Below are 17,460 nucleotides of genomic sequence, written 5' to 3'. Positions count from 1 at the left end.
ACTTCTGCTGTTGTCATTGGCTCCATTAAGTCAACGTCACAAACACACAGCTCGGATTTGTACAGGGCCTTTATCACAGGATATATCCCAAGGTGCTCCTCCACAAAGATAATGATCAAACTAAACTGAGGACTGAGTCACAGAAGGTGATACTTGAACAGTGACCAATAGGTTGGTCAGAGAGGGTAGGTTTAAAGGAGTGCATGAAAGGAGGAAAAGGGATGTTGGGAGGAGAAGAAGCGTTTAAGGAGGGGATTCCCGAGCTTAGGGCCGAGGAGAGCTGAAGGCACGGCCGCCAAGCGTGGAAGCGAAGGGAATCGGGGATCTGTGAGAAGCCAGAATTTAAGGAGTGCAGGGGGCAGCACCAGGGTGCAGTGGTTAGCACTGCTGTCTCGGGGCAGCACGGTGGCACAGTGGTTAGCATGCTGCTACGGCGCTGAGGACCCGGGTTCGCATCCCGGCCCTGGGTCACTGTCCGTGTGGAGTTTGCACATTCTCCCCGTGTCTGCGTGGGTTTCACCCCCACAACCCAAAGATGTGTAGGATAGGTAGATTGGCCACTCTAATTGCCCCTTAATTGGACAAAAATAATTGGGTACTCTAAATTTTAAAAAAAAAAGAAAAAAAAAAAAAAAAAGCACTGCTGTCTCACAGCGCCGAGGTCCCAGGTTCGATCCCGGCCCTGGGACACTGTCCGTGTAGAGTTTGCACATTCTCCCCGTGTTTGCGTGGGTTTCGCCCCCACAACCCAAAAGATGTGCAGACTAGGTGGATTGGCCACGCTAAATTGCCCCTTAATTGGAAAAAAATTAATTGCGTACTTTAAATTTATTTTTAAAAAGAAAAAAAAAAAGAATTCAACGAGTGCAGAGGGCATGGTCCTCAATATGGTTGGAGGAATCATAGAATCCCTGCAGGTGCAGAAGGAGGCCATTCGGCCCATCGAGTCCAACTGACCACTCTGAAAGAGCACTCTACCCAGGCCCACTCCCCCCCGCCCTTTCCCCTTAACCCTGTAACCCCACCTACCCTTTAGATACCAAGGGGGCACTTTAGCATGGCCAACCCATCTAGCCTGCACATCTTTGGACTAGTGGGAGGAAAGCCAGTGCACCCGGAGGAAACACCATGCAGACACGCAGATATGGGGCGAAAGTGCAAACTGCAGACAGTCACCCAAGGCCGGAATCGAACCGGGACCCTAGCGCTGTGAGGCAGCAGTGCTAGCCACTGTGCACACCCAAGGTACAAGATCGAGGTGGGAGAGACGATGGAGGGATTTGATCTCCCCAGGAAGAGGAGGCAGCATTTCTCAACTATTTGTTGCTTTTGTTGATTGCGATCTGATTTCCTGTCCTTAGTCATTATCTGCTGTAGAAAAGCTGACACATCATCTGGCTCCTCCCACACTCTCCCAAACTCTAACTGATGCACAACAGGGAAACCATAAAGTGAACAGGCCAAAAAGAAACAGGTCGCTGGTCATTAGGCAGCTGAGTTGTGCCCAGTGGCTCAAGGTAATAAAGGAACTTACCAATGCGGGACTAATCCACACACACCAGGACCCATCTCTTCGTGTCCACTTAACATTGCAATCAGCAAGATCTGGGAAAAGCATAGTGGAATGCACTATACAAGGGCAGTCTCTCTCCCTTTCATGTCCTCGAGGCGCGGACCCTTGCTGACAAGCAGGTCCGGTAGGCAGGCCTCTCCCACCTCATTCCAAGTGTCCATTCTCCAACTGGACAATGAATGCCCGCAAACTATTTGACTATGGTAGGCCTCGCAGTCAAGACCAATCTTAATATCCTGTGATATCCATAGACTATAGAATTTACAGTGCAGAAGGAGACCATTCAGCCCATCGAGTCTGCACTGGCCTCAGGAAAGAGCACCCTACTTAAGCCCCATGCCTCCCCCCCTATCCCCCGAACCCCACCTAACATTTTCTGACACTAAGGGCAATTTAGAATGGCCAGTCCACCTAACCTGCACATCTTTGGACTGTGAGAGGAAACCGGAGCACCCGGAGGAAACCCACGCGACAAGGGGAAAACCTGCAGACTCCACACAGACAGTGACCCCAAGCCGGGAATCGAAACCTGGGACCCTGGAGCTCTGAAGCAGCTGTGCTAACCACTATGCTACTTGCGCTGAAAAGTGAGGTATATCCACATCTGCAATGACTTTTCAGTTGAACACCACTGGACCAGAGTAATAGGAGACTGGGGTTAATTGTATCACCCACCAATGGATCAGTGAACACAGCAGGGAGACGGGGACCTGAAGCATGCCGAAATCTCTAATGACCACATTGGGGGAAGCACATCCACTCTCCCTGAGACACTGATGTCAATAATGTCATGAAGGGAAAAATAATTCAACTAAACAGAACAAGGGAAATGCCTTTTTTTAGAAAAGTGCATCTATCAAACATTTAGGACTGATTTTAACGGCCCTTCCCAACAACAGGATCGGCCAGTCTTGCCGAAGTTGACCCCCGCCACGGGTTCCCCAGCAGCGGGAAGGGTGAGGGAAGCATATTGCCATTGAATTCGACGGGATCGGATGTTCCTGCCAGCCCAGCCTAATGGCGTCTGCGTCCAGGGATTCTGGAAAACACAGGGGTTGTTCCAGAAAATTCCAGTTTCAAATTATTCCAGCTTCTCTTATTGGGCAACTTATCTTCTGCCATTTGTAAAAGGTGAGGTCATCCGTAGCTCAGCTGCCAGAGTCCTTACACGAAGCTCATTCACCCAACTCTCCCTTTGTTCACGGACCTCCATTGTCTCTCGGTCAAGCAATGTCCTGATCTTAAAATTCTCATCCTTGTTCTCAAATCCCTCCATGGCTCACCTCCCCCTCCTTTAATCTCTTCCAATCACATAGCCCTCCGAGTTATCCGTGCTCCACTGATTCGCTTGAACATCCCAGATTACTTGTCTTACCACTGGAGACCGTGCCTCAGCATCTCAGACCCTAAGCTCGTGATTTACACCCTTTAACATCTCCACCTCTCTGCTTTCTGTGGCTCTCCTTTAAGACACCGACCGCTTTAAGCAAGCTTTTGGTCATTTACCCTAACGTCTGTATTTGAAGCTCAGTGTCACATTGTCCTCTATAATGCCCCTGTAAAGCATCTTGAGATGCGTTTACCTCGTTCATATGGGCGTGGGGGAGGGAAGGTGGCCAGAGTGAGAAAGGTGCTGCTACAGAGGGGAAGGCAGGCAGGGGGTTTGGATCTCCCGAACCTGATGTACTACTGGGCGGCAAATGTGGAGAAGGTGCGGAGCTGGGTCGGAGGGGTTGATTCCCAGTGGGTCAGAATGGAGGAGAGTTTGTGCAGGGAGTCGGGATTGAAAGCACTAGCAACAGCGCCGCTCCCGATAGCTCCGGGGAAAATACTCGGGGAGTCTGGTAATAATAGCTTCATTGAAAATCTGGAGGCAGTTTCGCCAACACTTCAGGTTGGGGGCAGGGTCAAGGGAAATGCCAATTCAGGGGAACCACAGATTTGAGCCAGGGAGGGTGGAATGGAAATTTCCGGAAATGGGAAGAGATGGGGATTAAGACGCTAAAAGATTTGTTTCTTACGGGTCGGTTTGCAGGATGAAGGAGTTGGAAACGAAGTATGGACTGGAGCAGGGAGAAATGTTTAGATACATGCAGGTTCGAGGTTTTGCCAGACAGGAGATACAGAACTTCCCGGTGGAGCCGGCCTCCACATTGCTGGAGGAGGTGCTGACGACAAGGGGACTGGAGAAGGGGGTAGTGTCAGCGGTGTAACGGAGCCATGTTGGAAAAAGGATAAGGCAACACTGGAAGGGATCAAAGCAAAGTGGGAGGAAGAGTTGGGAGGGGTTATAGAGGAGGGGTTCTGGTGTGAGGTGCTCCGGAGAGTGAATGCCTCCACCTCGTGCACGAGGTTGGGGCTGATACAGCTGAAGGTGATGTACAGAGAACCCCTCACGAGGGCGAGGATGAGCCGATTCTTTGAAGGGGTAGAAGATGTGTGTGGCGTTGCAGAGGGGGGGGGCCCCCGCTAACCATGTTCATATATTTTGGTCCTGTCCAAAGGTAGAGGATTACTGGAAGGAGGTTTTTAGGGTAATTTCCAAGGTGGGTGCATGTGAAACTGGACCAGGGTCCCCAGAGGGCCATATTCGGGGTGTCGGACCAGCAGGGTTGGAACGGATGCGGAGGCAGATATCGTAGCATTCGCTTCGTTGATCGCCCGAAGGCAGATCCTGTTGGGATGGAGAGCAGCCTCTCCACCCTGTGCCGTGGCGGGACAGGGGGACCTGCTGGAATTCTTGCACTCGTTGAGAAGTCAAGTTTGAACTGAGGGGAAGGATGGATGGGTTCTACAAGTCATGGGCATTATTCATTATGCACTTTCAAGAACTGGATAACATCTACATTAGTTGGGGGGGGGATGGGTGGGAGGGTTAGGGGGAGGGGGGGGATGGGTGGGAGGGTTAGGGGGAGGGGGGGGGATGGTGGGAGGGTTAGGGGAGGGGGGGATGGGTGGGGGGTGGGGGGGAGGGTTAGGGGGAGGGGGGGGATGGGGGGGAGGGTTAGGGGGAGGGGGGGATGGGGTGGGAGGGTTAGGGGGAGGGGGGATGGGTGGGAGGGTTGGGAGTGTTGGGGAGGGGGCGGTGTGTGTTAATGGCAACTATGAGTAATCCCAGATTCCTTTTTGTCATTTGTTTATGTAAACATGCAGGCCAATGTTTGAGGGGTGGTGGGAGGATGGGGTCGTTGTTATTGTTATGGGGATTGATATATTTGTTGCTGATTATTGCTGGTGGGTGTAAATTTGGGAGAAAATGTGAAAAAGGAGAATAAAATTTTTTTTTTTTTTAAAGTATCTTAGGATGCTTAAGTGTGTTAAAAGTACTATAAATACAATTTGTTGTTAACTGAAGTTGAGTAGAGGAAAAAAAAATCTTTATTAGTGTCACAAGTAGGCTTACATTAACACTGCAATGAAGTTACTGTGAAAATCCCTTAGTCGCCACATTCCGGTGCCTGTTCGGGTACACTGAGCGAGTATTTAGAATATCCAATTTACCTAACAGCACGTCTTTTGGGACTTGTGTGAGGAAACCGGAGCACCCAGAAGAAACCCACGCAGACACGGGGGGAACGTGCAGACTCCGCACAGACAGTGACCCAAGCCGGGAATCGAACCCGGGTCCCTGGCGCTTTGAAGCCATAATGCTACCACTGTGTTACCATGCTGCCATAATATTTCATAATATAGTTTGGAGTTTACAACAAGAATAAGACCATTCACACCAGCTGGTCCAAAGGCTGCCTTCCTCCCCTCTAATCTCGCCTTTAACCGTATTCTTCTATTCCTTTCTCCCTCGTGTGTTTATCCAGCTCCCCCTTAAATGTATCTATTATTCACCTCAACCACTTCCTATGGGTGTGAGTTCCAGATTCTCAACACTCTCTGGGTAAAGAGGTTTCTCCTGAATTCCCGATTGGATTTATTAGTGATTATCCTATACCTATTACCCTGAGCTCAGGTCTCCCCCACCGCCCCCTCCCCCCTCAACAAGTGGAAAGATCTCACCAAATTGCCCGATATCTTTCAGAACTTTAAAGGTCTCTATCACGTCATTCCCTAACCTTTCACAAGAAGCAACAGGCGACTTCGATCTTTCCTGTTAGTTATAACTCTCTGGTATTACCAAAGGGAACCTTTTTTTTGCACCATCTCCAATAAACTTTTACCCTTCTTGTATTATGGAAACGAGATATGGGTAGCTCTTAATTGTTGTCTCAACCGAGTAATTGGCTTCAGTAAAATTGCTACGCAATCAGAGACAGCAGCATATCACTTAACCTTGTTGGCAGCACGAGAGCTTGCGCGTTACAATGCTTTTGATAAGTTAATGATATTTTCCTACCAGTCTGGTCAGTCGATCGACAAGAAGAGTTCACGGCTAAGGCACCAAACGCCTTCTGAGTGTGAAAGAGTCCTGTGTTTCCTTCCCAGTTTCAAACCGTCACTGTGGCTCGCGCTTAAATTGAATTTGCTACAATGAGGATCAGCTGGTTCCTGTCTGCTGACAGCAGTGTGCCCTTGTCTTCGCTCGCAGTTCGGCAGATTTCGCAGGTGTGACATCCAGCCCTCCTCCTCCCCCAGACCTGACAGGTTTAATGTGTGTGAAATGTAATGCTGTTTGGTAAATAATCCTAAAGCGCTGGTAATCAAACATTGTCAGCAGCGCGGATTAACCCTTTCTGAGACAAACTGGGCAAAAATATCTATAACCGAAAGGCAGGAAATGGGTGAGAAAGGTTCAGACTATGTCAGAAACTGGAATTCACTTATGACTGCAGCAGACTCTACACCCCAGCACACAGGTCCCAACAGCCGGATAGTAAACCTTTTCTTGTCCTTCACGGGTGCAGTTGGCTAGGCTAGCTTTTTGCCCATCCCTAATTGCCTTGAGAAGGTGGTGGTGAGGCTGCCCCCTTGAAACCCTGCAGTCCGTGTGGTGCAGGTACACCCATTGTGCTGTTAGGAAGGAAGTTCCAGTTGACCCTAGCGACAGCGAAGGAACAGCCGATACAAGTCAGGATGGCGAGTGTCTTGGAGGGGAACTTCCAACTGGTGGTGTTTACATGTAACTGCTGCCCTTGTCCTTCTAGATTGTAGTGGTGGTGAGGGTTTGGGAGGTGGAAATTTGCTAAGATTCATTGAGGAGGCAGCAACCTGAGTAGATTGCCCACAAGAGCAATTAGAGATGGACACTGAGTGCCTTGCTAGCATTGCCCACAACTAAAAAATGAGTTTACTTTCGAGTTTGGGACTTGCTTAAGGCCCACTTGGAAAAGGCAATGTAGGTGGCAGGGTTGTATAAAGAAAATAAAGGCTTGCGTTTATAAAGCACCGTTCACCACCTCAGGATGTCTCAATTGCCCTCACAACCAACAAAAAAACATTCAGAAGTGTAGTCACTATTGTAATGTAGGAAATGCAGCAGCCAGTTTGTGCACAGCAAGCTACCAGCATAAAAACCTCTGTAAAATTTCTCCAGCACCGGAGATTTGGTTGGGGGCAGGAATCCCGGCGCGCCAGTCGGCGGCCGCTTGCCCGTGAGCCCCCCCCCCCCCCCCCCCCCCGGCGATTCTCTCCGGGCCAACGATGGGCCGAGTGGCCACCCGGTTTTTTTTTTTGTGTTCCTGGTCCCGCCTGTGTGTACAATTAGGAGTAGGTCCTTACCGGCGGGACCTGGTGGTCGCGAGCGGCCTCCGGGGTTTCTCTGGGGGGGGGGGGGGGCGCGGGGGGATCTGCCCCGGAGGTGCTCCACGGTGGCCCTGGCCCGCGATCGAGGGCCCACCGATTCCGCGGGCGGGCCAGTTCCGTTGGGGGCACTCGATTCTTCCGACCGGCGGGCAGTAGCTGGTCCAGCCATTGCCGGTCGCAGTACACGAAGCCCTTCTGGCACATGTGCTTGGGATGACGCCAGCACACGCTGGCGCATACCGCGCAGGCGCCAAACTCACTCTGGCCGGCAGAGGCCATTCGGCGCCGGTTGGCCATAGCGCCAAGCCCCTACCCCGCCGGCCGGCGCGGCGCAAACCACTCCGGTGCTGGCCTAGCCCCTGAAGGTGCGGAGGATTCCCGCACCTTTGGGGCGGCCCAACGCCGGAGTGGTTCACGCCACCCCTTCCCGCTGGAGTTCCCGCCCCGCCGCGATTACGGCAGAATCCCGCCCCCAGATATCACAAGAACAAAACAATATAACAACACACACCCAGTAACAAACCCCAGCCAACATGGTTTACACAGACAGTACCAACTTCCCCCAGCCTCCTTTCCCACTGGTTCCCTGCCCTTACTCGCACCCCCTTCCCATGCCTCCTTCACCCCCCCCCCCCTCCCCACCCCCCCCCCCCCCCCCCCCCCCCCCCCACCACCACCCTGCTGGCAGTTTAATTTTTCTCAATGAATGGCTGCCACCATCCGAGCAAACTCCTGCACGCGAACCCCTCAAGGCAAATTTAATTTTCTCGAGTCTGAGAAACCTCACCATGTCACTAACCCATACCCCCGGCTTCAGGAGCTCCGAGTCCTTCCAACCCAGTAAGATCCGTCTCTGGGCCACCAGGGAGGCAAAGGTCAGGATGTCGGCCTCCCTCACCCCCCGGGCTCTCGGGTCTTCCGACACACCAATGATCGCCGCTTGGCACCAGCCTCACCGTTAAACTTCTGACGCGACGTCAGCAAACCTCTGCCAGAAACCCCTCAGCCTTGGACATGTCCAAATATATGGGCATGGTTCACAGGACCCTCACCCAGCCCCACCCCCCTCGAAGAATCTGCTCATACGGGCCATAGGCGTGTGTGTTCTGTGGACCACCTTAAATTGTTATCAGGCTGAACCTGTACACGACGAGGATGCATTGATTCGCCTCAGTACCTCCTCCCTTAAACCGGCCATCAACTCCCCACCCAACTCTTCTTCTCACTTTCTCCTCACCTCCCCTATCGGGGCTCCCTCCCACTCCATCAGTTCCCTGTAGATCTCTGAAACTTTCCCCTCTCCAATCATGTTCTCAACACCATCTTATCCTGAGGCAGGTGTGGTAAGGTCGAAACCTGCCTGCACACAAAATCCCTCACTTGCAGATACCGGAACCCATTCCCCCCTGGCAACTCAAATTCCTCCTCCAACTCCTCCAGGCTCGGGAAGCTCTCATCAATAACCGGTGATTACCACATTTCAGTCTCCACACCCTCAGGGCTGCCACTCGCTTGTGGAGTACGGCGAGAACGGCAGAGGTGCAGTTAACAGTGTCCCCAAACTCGTGTCTTTATCGCCTCCACCTTGAGGGTGCTAGGCCTTTTAGAACATAGAACATAGAACAGTACAGCACAGAACAGGCCCTTCGGCCCTCAATGTTGTGCCGAGCCAAACCCACGTATCCACCCTATACCCGTAACCCAACTCATTACAACGGAGAAGGATGAGGGGCGACTTGATAGAGGTTTATAAGATGATCAGGGGAATAGATAGAGTAGACAGTCAGAGACTTTTTCCCTGGGTGGAACACACCATTACAAGGGGACATAAATTTAAGATAAATGGTGGAAGATATAGGGGGGATGTCAGAGGTAGGTTCTTTACCCAGAGAGTAGTGGGGGCATGGAATGCACTGCCTGTGGAAGTAGTTGAGTCGGAAACGTTAGGGATCTTCAAACGGCTATGGGATAGGTACATGGATTACGGTAGAATAATGGAGTGTAGATTAATTTCTTCTTAAGGGCAGCACGGTAGCATTGTGGATAGCACAATTGCTTCATAGCTCCAGGGTCCCAAGTTCGATTTTGACTCGGGTCACTGTCTGTGTGGAGTCTGCACATCCTCCCCGTGTGTGCGTGGGTTTTCTCCGGGTGCTCCGGTTTCCTCCCACAGTCCAAGGATGTGCAGGTTGGGTGGATTGGCCATGATAAATTGCCCTTAGTTTTTTTTTTTTAAATTTAGATTACCCAATTATTTTTTTCCAATTAAGGGGCAATTTAGCGTGGCCAATCCACCTGCTCTGCACATTTTTGGATTGTGGGGGCGAAACCCACGCAGACATGGGGAGAATGTGCAAACTCCACACGGACAGTGACCCAGAGCCGGGATCGAATCTGGGACCTCAGCGCCGTGAGGCGGTTGTGCTAACCACTAGGCCACCGTGCTGCCCTAAATTGCCCTTAGTGTCCAAATTCTATGATTAACCTAGGATAAGAGTTCGGCACAACATTGTGCTGTATTCCTCTCTCTCTCTCTTACCTGTTCCCACACCGACCCCTCCCCCACGACCCCACTTCCTGACCATCGCAATAGTCGCCGCCCAATAATAATTTAGAAAATTTGGAAGAGCCAGCCACATCCCTATGAGAAGGTGTTGGGTGTGCTGCCTTCTTTTTTTAAAGCATTTTTATTAAAATGTTTCCACTTTAATGCAATAATGCAAAAAAAACCACAGGAATGATACAGCAGAAGAACAATGTCTCAACATGCATAGATACATAGAACAGAAGAACTGCAATACAGTTGGCCCAGTACAGTCACTAATCTCTACTTGGTGCCTCTACACGCAGAGAGCAAGGGGCAGGAGAATAAGGCCATGAAAACAAGATTAAATGGTGCACGCCTTCTCACACAATGATAGCTTGCAATGACCCATGAGAATTCAGGATAAAATCTTCGTGCCATGTCCGGGTGCGCACCAGGATATATCTCCAGCAGGAACATAGGGTGTCGTTGTATGCCGATGACCTGTTACTGTATGTGGCGGACCCGGTGGGAGGGATGCCGGGGCTGATGGAGTTGCTAGCTGAGTTCGGGACCTTTTCAGGTTATAAATTAAATTTCGGCAAGAGTGAGTTGTTTGTGGTGCACCCTGGAGACCAGGAGGAAGGAATTGGTAGGCTCCCGCTTAGGCGGGCAGGGGAGAGCTTTAGGTACCTGGGGGTGCAGGTGGCCAGGGACTGGGGGACTCTTCACAAGCATAATTTCACCAGACTTGTAGATCAGATAGAGGAGGAGTTCAAGAGGTGGGACATGCTGCCATTATCGTTGGCGGGGAGGGTACAGTCCGTCAAAATGACGGTGCTTCCGAGGTTCTTGTTCCTCTTTCAGTGCCTGCCCATCTTTATCCCCAGGGCCTTCTTTAGGAGAGTGACTAGCAGTATTTTGAGCTTTGTGTGGGCACATGGGACTCCGAGAGTGAAGAGGGTGTTCCTGGAGCGAGGGAGGGATAGAGGCGGGCTGGCGCTGCCCAACCTTCTGGGGTACTATTGGGCAGCCAATATGACAATGGTGCGTAAATGGGTGATGGAGGGGGGAGTGGCGGCGTGGAAAAGAATGGAGATGGCGTCATGTAGAGGTACGAGCCTGGGTGCCATGGTAACGGCGCCGTTGCCGCTCTCCCCTAAGAGGTTTACCACGAGCACGGTGGTGGCGGCGACCCTAAGAATCTGGGGACAGTGGAGGCGGCATAGGGGGGAAACAGGGGGCTCGATGGAGGCTCCACTGGGTGGCAACCATCGGTTCATCCCAGGGAACAATGATGGGGGATTTAGGGGGTGGCAAAGGGCGGGCACAGCAAATTGAAGGACCTGTTTATTGGCGGGAGGTTTGCGGGCCTGGGGGAACTGGAAGATAAATTTGGCCTTCCCCCAAGGGAACATGTTCAGATACCTGCAGGTAAAGGCGTTTTGCTAGGTGACAGGTAGAGGGATTCCCTTTGCTGCCCTCGCAGGGGGACGATGGACAGAGTGCTTTCGGGGGTGTGGGTCGGAGAGGGGAAGGTGTCTGACATCTATAAGGTAATGCAGGAGGTGGAGGAGTCGTCAGTGGAGGAGCTGAAGGCTAAATGGGAGGAGGAACTCGGGGCGCAGATAGAGGACGGAACCTGGGCAGATGCCTTGGAGAGAGTCAACTCTTCCTCCTCATGTGCGAGGCTTAGTCTCATCCAATTTAAGGTGCTGCACCGGGCCCACATGTCCGGGACTAGGATGAGTAGGTTCTTTGGGGGTGAGGATAGGTGCACCAGATGTTCGGGGAGTCCAGCGAACCACGCCCATATGTTCTGGGCATGCCCAGCACTGGAAGAATTCTGGAAGGGGGGTGGCGGGGACGGTGTTGAGGGTGGTTGGATCCAGGGTCAAACCAGGGTGGGGACTCGCGATTTTTGGAGTTGCGGTAGAGCCGGGAGTGCAGGAGGCGAAAGAGGCCGGTGTCCTGGCCTTTGCGTCCCTAGTAGCCCGTCGAAGGATTCTGCTACAGTGGAAGGATGCAAGGCCCCCAAGTGTGGAGACCTGGATCAGTGACATGGCGGGATTTATAAAACTGGAAAGGGTCAAATTTGCCCTGAGAGGATCAATACAAGGGTTCTATAAATGATGGCAGCCTTTTCTGGGGCGAATGTTATGATTGTTAATATTATTGTTATTTTTGGTATTTTACTAAGGTGCGTTATTGTTGTATAAATTCAAAATTTTTCAATAAAAAATATTTTTTTTTAAAAAGGATATATCTCCCGCAACTCCAGCCACACCAAAGGCACCAATAACGCATTGTGACGTCCTCCTCCCAGATATCAGACCTGTCTGCACCCTTGCAGAGGCCAATCATGGATTCTTAAACCCCACAATAACAGAAATATAGGGCGAGATTCTCCCAAAACGGGAGATATCGTAAAGCTGGCGTAAAACCCGGGCGGGTTTTACTGGCAGTGCGCCCCTTCCCGACGGGGGACCGACTCTGGTCCCCGGTCGGGGCTAGCAGCCCGACGCCGTAGGCTCCGGCAAGACGGGCTTAACGATTTTCGTTAAGCCCGCTTGCCGGAGTTAGCGCCGGCTGACGCGTCATATGACGTCAGCCGCGCATGCGCAGTTTGGAAGACTCCAACCCGCGCATGCGCGGGTGACGTCATCGCGTTTTGCGCGAAACCCGCGCATGCGCGGGCCGGGTTGCCCCTCAGCCGCCCGCGAATGGATAATGCGGGGCGGCGGAAGGACAAGTAGTGCGCGGGCATCGGGCCCATGGCACCCTTGTCACGGCCGTGGTACGGCCGTGCCAATCGGTGCCATGGTTATTAATAGCGAGTTTGTGACGCCGTTTTTACGAACGGCAAGACCAGGTGTGTTTGCCGTTCGTAAAAACGGCGGAAAGGGCTGGGACTTCGGCCCATCTAACAGCTGAGAATCGCTGCCGGCCGTAAAAAAACGGCGGCAGCGATTCGGGTCGGGACTTCGGCGGGGGGGGGGGGGGGGGGGGAGAATAGCGGGAGGGCGGCAAAAATGTCGGGAAGGCCCTCCCGCTATTCTCCCACCCGTCGTGGGGGGCGGAGAATTTCGCCCATAAAATTTCAGGACAAAAAACAATTCACGAGGACACCAGTTCTAAAAGGATATTCACATATACCACAAAATTCAAAAAAAACCCAACCTCAGTCACAGCACAGAACAATCATCATTCCACATATTTCTATAGAGGACCATCAAACATTCACACAATAGGTTGGGATGATGGTCAGTGCGGTCAATACCGCCCAACGAACTAACCAAGACAGGTTAAAAAAGCAAAACGACCAGGAGTAGAGGCTCTCAGGATAAAAAAGACCAGGACACAGCGATAAGCCCATGATCCTCTGGACGCCCCTCACCACGAGACAAAGAAAAAAAAAGCTGCTTGTTCAAACCTTGCTCAGCCTCTCACAACGTCCCAGCTAAGAAGGCACGTCGCTAACATAATGCGGCAACAACAAACCAACCATAGTACTGGACCTGGCTCAGATCCACACCCTCCTGCACTGAGCAGTTAGTAAACAAAGGATAGTCAGAACATAGCGAGACTCAGCCTCTCAGGACGTTCCCACCACGTGCCTTCGAGAACATAGAACATACAGTGCAGAAGGAGGTCATTCGGCCCATCGAGTCTGCACCGACCCAGCTAAGCCCTCACTTCCACCCTATCCCCGTAACCCAATAACCCCATCTAACCTTTTTTGGACACTAAGGGCAATTTAGCATGGCCAATCCACCTAAATTGTACGTCTTTGGACTGTGGGAGGAAACCGGAGCACCCGGAGGAAACCCACGCAGACACGGGGAGAACGTGCAGACTCCGCACAGACAGTGACCCAGCGGGGAATCGAACCCTGGGACCCTGGCGCTGTGAAGCCACAGTGCTATCCACTTGTGCTACCGTGCTGCCCAGGAAGGAACGTCCCAAGCATAAAGAGGCAACAGGAGACCAGCCACCCTACCGGACCTAGCCTAGTCCTTCACACTCTTGCACACAGGAGTCAATACTCCCCGGTTACTCACCACCCAACCTGCCTCACACCTTATTAACCGCACCCAGGGCAGCGCACCAGCCCCACCAACACTAGGAAAGTCAGGTCACCCTCAACCGAGGAGATCCCCCCACCAAGGAGAAGAACCATCAAGTCACCTATCAATTGGAGGCTGATCCTCTCTCCCTAATACGATTGGGGAAACCCCTCATAAGACAATAGACCATATCGGGATCGGTAACAGTACGCTGCCTACCCAATAAGAAGAAGAAACCCCCATTGGGGAGAAATGCCCAGATTAACCAAAGAACATCTGACACAGAGCAGCACTGTACGTCATTACAAAGAGGATACAAGGAGGACAAAGCAGTATAGCCTCAACACTGCCTCCCCATGGAAGAACTGACTATAACGGGGAGGGCACTTAGAAAGCCACCATTAGAGGAAGTGGGGGCATAGTGGGGGGATCCGGGTTCAAATCCCGCCACTGCAGATGGTGAAATTTGAATTAAATAATAATCTGGAATTAAAAATCTAATGGTGACCATGAAACCATTGCCTAGTGTCATAAGAAAAACATCTGGTTCACTAAGGAAGGAAATTTGTCGTCCTCACTGGTCTGGCCTACACGTGACTCCAGACCCACAGCAATGTGGTTGACTCTTAACTGCCCCAAGGGCAATTAAATAAATGCTGGCCCAGCCTGCGATGCCCACATGCCATGAACAAATACGATCACTGGGAGGAGAGTGCCTCGCTTCAGAGATGCCAACCTCAAAGAAGAATCACAAGGAACTGAGTCCTCTCGAGGATCTGTCTGGGCTTTCATAGTTAAACATGGATTTTCAAGATTCAAAGTAACCAAAAAAACAAAATAAAAAGCCAATACAAATATCTCTAACTGGGGGCTTTCCTCAATCCAAATGAGGACTTGCCCAACCTTACCACCCAGCATACCAACCATTCACCCACCACTCTGCCATGGCTCTACTCACCTTCTCTCTAAACAAGGTGAGGGGGGAAAAGCACTCCGTCTTTGTAAGTGAAAGGATTCCAGCTCATAAAGAAGGGGCAGACTCTGCACAAACCACATGTCACATTACCAACACAGAGGCGACCTTCACCTCTGTGCTCATATACCGTGCACCCTTGTCAGGAAACAAATCAATAACGGTACAGCCTCACAGCGCCAGGGACCCGGGTTCGACTCCCACCTTGGGTAACTGCCTGTGCGGAGTCTGCACATTCTCCCCGTGTCTGCGTGGGTTTCCTCCGGGTGCTCCGGTTTCCTCCCACAGTCGAAAGACGTGCAGGTTCGGTGGGTTGGCCATGCTAAATTGCCCCTTTGGGTGGAGTTTTAGGAATAGGCTGGGGGATTGCGCCTGGGTTGGGTAGGGTGGGTGCAAACCCGGTGGGCCAAATGGCCTCCTTCCGCACTGTAACGATTCTATGATTCAATGAACATGAAGTCAACAGCATAAAGTTGAGGATTATTAATGAACTGTAAGATAATAACATCACCCATGGCGATTGCGTAAAATTTTGCGAGGCGTTGCGAGCTGGGTAGATCCCAGGAGCATGAACTCCCGGCTTTTTTCAACCACGTTGCACCGGGCTGCTTTTCAGGCGCAATGTGGCCCTTCGACCGCGCCCATAATACTATAAATTGGTTTACCAGTGTCTTTAAGGCTGATGGGAACGGCAGCGCCTCTCCTTACCTATTATAACCCTTCATGATTTTGAACGTCTCCAATAAATCTCCCCTTAAACTCCTCTAGTGTCAGGAGAACGATCCAGGCTTCTCCAATCCTTCAACACTAGAAATGTCAATCAGAACCCTCATGAGATGCTGCGGGAAATGCATTAATCAATTAATCTCCATCACCAGAACTAACATCAGGTCAACAGCTGATGGACAAAGTGGTGTAAATGTAAGGGAGGAACAGGGGATTGACCAAGAAAGAGAAAGAGTAGGTAAAAAAAGACAATGGGAGAGTCCAGTGCAGTACTGAGAAGGAACTGCACTGATGGAGTGTCAATACTGAGAGAATGCTGCACTGTCAGAGGGTGAGTACTGAGGATGCACCACACTGTAGAAGATTGGTACAGAAGGATCGCTGCACTTCGAGAGGGTCAGTGTTGAGGGAGAGCTGTACTGTCAGAGGGTCAGTACTGAGGGAGTGCTGCACTGTCAGAGGGTCAGTACTGAGGGAGTGCTGCACTGTCAGAGGGTCAGTACTGAGGGAGTGCTGGACTGTCAGAGGGTCAGTACTGAGGGAGTGCTGGACTGTCAGAGGGTCAGTGCTGAGGAAGTGCTGCACTGTCAGAGTGTCAGTGCTGAAGGAGTGGTGCACTCTGAGAGGGTCAATGCTCAGGAATGCTGCACTGCTAGAGGGTTAGTGCTGAGGTTGTGCTGCACCGTCAGAGGGTCAGTACTGAGGGAGTGCTACACTGTCAGAGGGCCAGTACTGAGGGTGTGCTGCACTGTCAGAGGGTCAGTACGGAGGGAGTGCTGCACTGTCAGAGGGCCAGTACTGAGGTTGTGCTGCACCGTCAGAGGGTCAGTACTGAGGGAGTGCTACACTGTCAGAGGGCCAGTACTGAGGGAGTGCTGCATTCTCAGATGGTCAGTACTGAGGGAGTGCTGCACTGCCAGAGGGTCAGGACTGAGGTTGTGCTGCACTGTCAGGGGGTCAGTGCTGAGGGAGTGCTGCACTGTCAGAGTGTCAGTGCTGAAGGAGTGCTACACTGTCAGAGGGTCAGTACTGAGGTTGTGCTGCACTGTTAGAGGGTCAGTGCTGAGGGAGTGCTGCAGTCAGAGGGTCAGTACTGAGGGAGCGCTGCACTGACAGAGGGTCAGTACTGAGGGAGTGCTGCACTGTCAGAGGGTCAGTACTGAGGGAGTGCTGCACTGTCAGAGGGTCAGTACGGAGGGAGTGCTGCACTGTCAGAGGGTCAGTACTGAGGGAGCACCGCACTGTCAGAGGGTCAGTGCTGAGGGAGTGCTGCACTGTCAGAGGGTCAGTACTGAGGGAGTGCTGCACTGTCAGAGGGTCAGTACTGAGGGAGTGCCGCACTGTCAGAGGGTCAGTACTGAGGAAGTGCTGCCTTGCCAGAGGGTCAGTAGTGAAGGAGTGCTGCACTGTCTGAGGGTCAGTACTGAGGTAGTGCTGCATTGTCAGATAGTCAGTACTGAGGGAGTGCTGCACTGTCAGAGGGTCAGTGCTGAAGGAGTGCTGCACTCTGAGAGGGTCAATGCTCAGGAATGCTGCACTGCTAGAGGGTTAGTGCTGAGGGAGCGCTGCACAATCAGAGGGTCAATACAGAGGCAGCGCTGCACTATCAGAGGGTCAATACGGAGGGTGTGCTGCACTGTCAGAGGGTCAGTACTGAGGGTGTGCTGCACTGTCAGAGGGTCAGTACGGAGGGAGTGCTGCACTGTCAGAGGGCCAGTACTGAGGTTGTGCTGCACCGTCAGAGGGTCAGTACTGAGGGAGTGCTACACTGTCAGAGGGCCAGTACGGAGGGAGTGCTGCATTCTCAGATGGTCAGTACTGAGGGAGTGCTGCACTGCCAGAGGGTCAGGACTGAGGTTGTGTTGCACTGTCAGGGGGTCAGTGCTGAGGGAGTGCTGCACTG

General features: G+C 52.0%; 1 protein-coding gene across 1 annotated transcript in view; it reads right to left on the bottom strand.

The window, feature by feature from the left end:
* Window positions 1–6,056, bottom strand: part of LOC119952875 (cAMP-specific 3',5'-cyclic phosphodiesterase 4C-like) — a 392,881-nt gene extending 386,825 nt beyond the window's left edge. The window contains exon 1 of the mRNA XM_038776469.1: window positions 5,922–6,056. The gene's annotated coding sequence lies outside the window, so the exon portion shown is untranslated. The remainder of the gene's footprint in view (window positions 1–5,921) is intronic.
* Window positions 6,057–17,460: the final 11,404 nt, after the last annotated feature.

Source organism: Scyliorhinus canicula, chromosome 18, assembly GCF_902713615.1.
Source record: "Scyliorhinus canicula chromosome 18, sScyCan1.1, whole genome shotgun sequence".
Lineage (NCBI taxonomy): Eukaryota > Metazoa > Chordata > Chondrichthyes > Carcharhiniformes > Scyliorhinidae > Scyliorhinus > Scyliorhinus canicula.
Note: the sequence above shows the minus strand (reverse complement) of the source record. Positions and strands in the feature narration are given on the sequence as shown.